We start from the raw sequence: 5,627 nt of genomic DNA on the forward strand, positions 1-5,627 counted from the left end.
CTGAGCACTGAACCGAAATCATGACACCTTCCTCATCTCGCTTATCAACCCGTTGTCGCTTCCCTTTCCCAATGCGCCATAAATACTCACACGTTTGAGAGCTAAGGCTCGTGTACGCCATTTCCTCCTCCGCATGGTATGAGGGGACTTGGAGGTACGACCCTCCCCACCGACCCATTTGTCACTCTTCATGGGGCCCGACAACAATGTTAGTCTCGGTTCTCACCCCCATCGGGGATTCTATACTATTTTTAATAGCAGGTTGACATTGATCTTAAAAGTAGTTATGCCCTTTCCACTCTTTTAATTAAATTGATTAATTGAAAAAAATGTTATATGAACAAGTGTCATATGAAATGAGTTATAATTTTGTTGACTTTGGTATTGATAAGCCATAATATTGTAAGAAAACCTATTTACAATCTCCATGGTAAAGTGGGGTGAATCTCTATGATAAATAATATTGTCACATGTTTTTTTTTAATGTATATATGTTTAATTCACACACACACACACACACACACACACACACACACATATATATATATATATATATTTTTAATTAATAAAAATAATAATTATTTAAAATAAAGTGATAATTTAGCTATTTTTTAAATATTTTTTTAAAGGTGAGATGTATCATGAAGTAAGTGTTTTGATGCTTGTTATGGATTGATGTCTATACGTGTTTACCAACCATTTAATTTACATGGTTGCTTTTGTTAAGAACCAACCATTTAATTTATATGGTTGCATTAGTATTATTAAGAACTAGCATAGATCCATGATATCTCCTGATCTACCAAGCACCAAGAGGAATTAAATCTCTAGCAAAGCTTTCCTCAAGTTTTGCACTCAAAATTTTTTTTGCATCTTGAGAGATTTGATCCCTCTAAGTGCTTAGTAGATCTAAACTCAAAATGTATCTCTAATGATATATAGAAAGTATAAAGTTCCAATCTCCTCCCATATTAAAAGTTTAAATGATTAAAAAAATCAATAATCCATTAAATTCTTTATTATATATTTACAATTTTGTATAAAATATTTTTTAAATAACAAACATTATTTTTAAAATTATCTTAAAAATATTTAACATAAAAATGGAAAAATTACATATTAAATATAATTCCATTTAACTAATTTATAGATTTTATTTTTATATTTACATCCTACTCAATTTTAAACATTTATTTTCACATTTAAATTATATTCAATATCAAAATTTTGAACTTTTATTTTCACATTTAAATAATACTTAATTTTGTTGTTATTGTTGTTAAATATTACTTCATCTAAAATTTATTTTTTTGTTTAGTAGTTTATGTGAGTCTTGAGATGATTGCACCACTAATTTATGGCTTGAGTAAGAGGCATTTAAATTGTCAAAATCACTAAGACCTGGTCTACGCCACACTAACACTTAGCATCACTGGATTTTGACCATAAAATTTTAAACTGGTAACCTTTACATCCAGAGTGCCTTAACAAAACACCTAACCACTATCTACTCTATACCCCATAAACCATATAATCTGAAAATTACTATATTTTCTCAATTCAGAAAATATTCTGTTATTTAATTTCTACCAAAGTAATTACTATTACCAAATCATATTCAATTTCAATAAAACAAAAACACATTTCCATACACAAACAAAGTTCCCTCTAAAATTCCTCGTGGCCAACAATTTTTTGTGACCGTCCACCTCCGTCCACCTCCCTTTAGTTAAGTGTAACACTCAGACCTCATAGGTAGCTCCACTAATGATGGACCCCTTTCTATTTCTGAAGGTCACCACCATTGTATTATCACTGGAAACAAGGATTGAACGGGGGACGTTAGACACATTAGGGAATTAAACGTGGGGTTACATAAAGACAAACGCCAAGGGCGTGTGTGAGCTCAGGGTTTTATTCGATCTCGAGGAACCGGAGGGGAAGATGGGATGATGAGGACGAGGACGAAGGCGGTTGAGGAGGCTGAGCAGTAGAACCCAAAATTTCCAGGTACATATTTCTTCCTCTATAATATCCTTTTCGCTTCTCCTCTGCTAACAGATGGTCACGTGGGTGGCTCTCTCTTCGAGGTTCAGTAAATTGTCATTCCCTCTGGTCACATAGTCTTTTCATTTAGCCCCCTTCTCAGATCATTACTGCTGGTTACACTTATACCCACTTTTCTTCCCTCTTTTTCTTTGAGCTGCTCATGGGGTCTGTGCGTGTGCCCGTTAGATGAATTTACGAATTTGGTTTTGGTTGAAATGCAGTCATGACGGTTCAATGGGAACAAAGCACAATACCCCCATTGTGATTGGGGGTCCCGAAGGTTAAAATTTTTGGGGTTCTGCACGGGAATCGATCCTGTGACTGCCTGTTGGCAAATGATATTTGTTGTGCAAAACCCCATTTATGAATACAGCAAGAATGCCTTGAATGCTTCTGCTTATATGGCAGGTAGATGCCATTTTCCTTCCTCTATCACTTGCTGTGTTCATCTTGTTTTTATTTAACCAATAATGGTGATTTTGGGGTTTTATGTGCTCCAACCAGAGCTGTTTTATTGAGGGGTTTCGCCATTCACTGTGGAGAATCTCCAAAATCTTCCATTCACTGACGCAGAACCTGCCCCAATACGAGCTGTTGCTTTTATTCCTTATATGGGCTAGTGGGTTTTGACATATTAAGGTATGATCCATATTCTTGAATAGGCCTTCAAAGATTAAATAGACACAGTACACATAGTAGAGCCCAAGTGATTCAAGTAACACGCTGAACAATGGATCATGTAGCAACCAAAGATAGGATGAACGCAAATGGCTTCCACCTTAAAGCCTACAGTGCTGTATAGTTCTTAATGGAATGAATCCTCAACAAGGGATTTGCCACTTTGTTTTTAGTAATCTGGCAAGGATGAAGGCATCGTAAAGGCAACGGGAAGGGGCCCACAAAACGTACACGGGCACTTCTAAGTGGTACGGCATGTAAATTCGGGATAAAAACTAACTTCTGTGGTAGGAGATGAGATGGTGTCCGTCAAGACAAAGTGTCATGCCACTCATTGGAATTAGTTAATATAGCTAATTTGAGATATTACAGTCAACTCTTGGTATATGTATGTGAGATCAAGGTGCAGTTTAGATATTATCTGTGTTTGTGAATCTGCATACTGCTTTTGGTTGGTTCTAACTACGGTCTGCTTTTGGATCACAATGACATGTTTAAAACAATATCTAGATTGGCTTAATTGTAACCTCTAAGCAGAAAGAGAGATTGTTATTGATCACTAATTCTCTTTGTAATTCACCATCTTGACAAGCTTTGGCTTCTAGTCTGTAAACAGATCTCTTCACTGACTCCTTTGCATCGACAACTATTCTCACGTAACCCTTAAAAAATCTTTGGCTCAATATTCTCATCACATCTTTCGATAGTCTAATTTTCTGAAAAATAACTTTCATTGGATAATGAATTTCATTTTGGGAATTGGTCCTCGTAAATTCCATGATATTATGGCACTTTCCCAAACTTCCAAGTCTTTAAGAACTTTTTTGCCACTCTTGAGATTTTATTATTTAATATCCCCGATTCAATGTTTTAATGTCTTGTAAATAAATAATGAGACAGTTTTATTATTAAGAATTTAATGATGTTATCGGATAGAATGTACAACCTTTTCGTGAAATGGGAAATTCATTGTCAAGACTCCATCAAGCAGGGTATGTACTATGCATACATGTCTAGGTAAAATACGAGGGCAGGTGTGGAATAAATTCAGGATAGATTAGCTTAGGACATGATGATGAGGAGCATGCTATATCAAATGGAGCAAAATCTGATCATTTTGCTTGTTGGGGAACAAAGCCTTATTTAGGTCAATCATTTTTGCCAAGCCACCTCACCTTTATACATCAACCACTTTATAATAATAAGGGGACTTTTTATTTGGCTTGTTCTCTATCCCTTTTTCTTTGGCACTTTCCATGTCATTCCTAGTTGTCATCAAGTCACTCCTTTTGAGTATGGCTAATGGTTGCTAGAAATGTTGTTTTGCATTGTTGTAGTCACTTTGTCTCGCAAGCTGTTCATAGACACATATTGATAAGTCTTTGACGGTGTTCTTTTGTGTTGCTTGCGTGCACATTGTTAGTCTTAAAGAATGCCCTCAATGGATGCCTATAGATTGTTGGCCTTAAAGAATAGCTTCAATGGATATGCAGGGAGAGATGCATGTTTAAGGAGAATACATCTTTGCTGATTGATGATTGTTTAAACTTAAATTAGCATGTTTAGATCCTTGATCTAGTTTGGATAGCAATGAGGAATTCTAGCTTTACTATTGATTCATTTGGGATCATCAACCAGGTCTTGATTTGGTCAAGTGATAATATAGTTATAGTTGTTAGTAGTTGTGCATTGTTAAGTCTTTGACGAAATTCTTTTGTATCACTTTCATACACATTGTTAGCCTTGAAGAATAACCCTAATAGATATGTTCGGAGATATATATGTGGGAATCCTTGCTATTGCAATAGTTGTTTAAACTTTAAAGAGCATCTTCTACCTCTTGATCTAGTGGAGTTAGCAAGGAGACATTCTAGCTTTTCCTTGGACTTGATTAGGATGATCAACGTGACATTGATTTGGTTTTGGATAGCAAGATAGTTTTAGTTGTTCATAAAAGTTTCTTTTAGAGGGAAGAGATTTAGTTCTTTACAACTTACACATATTTAGGGGTTGAATTCAAGGGTTTAGGTTCCAGTGTGTGATACGCCCTTTAGCCTCAACTTAATAAGGGATGCAACGTCTAGAAAGAGGATTGGCTTGTACCATTAGGCTATGGAATCAGATGCCTGACAAACAAGACTAGATTTAGTACTAAAAATGGTGTCTATAGGTCAAGATAGATGAGTTACTGTAGATCTCAGAGGTTGAATGGTGAATACCATCAAATCAGATCCAAGGAACAATTAAGGGTTCCCTAGGCTAGACTTTGAAGTCAACCAGAATAAGAGAGTAATTAAGGGTTCTCAAATCTGGGTATCAGAAAAAAAACATGTAAATAAATTACTGTGCAAAACAAAGTGTAATTAAAAAAAAATTGTATGATATTTCCAGTTAATTCATTTAGATAAAAAAAACATTTAAGATAATGAAAACAAAAAATAAAGATATCACAATAACATAAAGAAGTACTTGACTGTAAATGGCTCATCTCATGAATCTTGTAGCAAGATGCTTTTATTACTTGCTCCAATCTATTGACTTGAAAATAGTACAATCACCCTTAGGTTCAAGATCACAATAACTCTAAAATTGTAAAATAATCCACCCTAATACTTCGAATTGTGAAGTATTTATACAAAATGTTTAGTAGAAAATATGTCAAACCAATTTTAGAATTAATCTAGAAAAAGGAAAATATCTTCTTGCAAGAAGATAAGACAGCTTTGAACTATTTCGTGTTGTCCCTTTTATTTTGGTTTTGCTCCCTGTTATGCTTTGATTTTTAGCCCTTTCTGCTGGTAGGTTGTTTGGCTTTCATGCTAGATAGTCTGTTTGACTTTCATCTTTCATATGATACACTTTCACCTAATACACTTTGAATAGGTTGACCTGTTTTCATC

General features: G+C 34.8%; 1 long non-coding RNA gene across 1 annotated transcript; it reads left to right on the forward strand.

Moving 5' to 3' along the window:
* Positions 1–2,016: 2,016 nt before the first annotated feature.
* Positions 2,017–2,867, forward strand: LOC149180533 (uncharacterized). Its single transcript, XR_016256936.1, has 2 exons — positions 2,017–2,457; positions 2,554–2,867. It is a non-coding gene; the product is annotated as an uncharacterized LOC149180533 (long non-coding RNA).
* The last annotated feature ends 2,760 nt before the right edge of the window (positions 2,868–5,627 follow it).

Source organism: Pinus tabuliformis, chromosome 3_2 (genome assembly GCF_031772625.1).
Source record: "Pinus tabuliformis cultivar Carrire ecotype Pingquan chromosome 3_2, CPIR1, whole genome shotgun sequence".
Taxonomy (NCBI): domain Eukaryota; kingdom Viridiplantae; phylum Streptophyta; class Pinopsida; order Pinales; family Pinaceae; genus Pinus; species Pinus tabuliformis.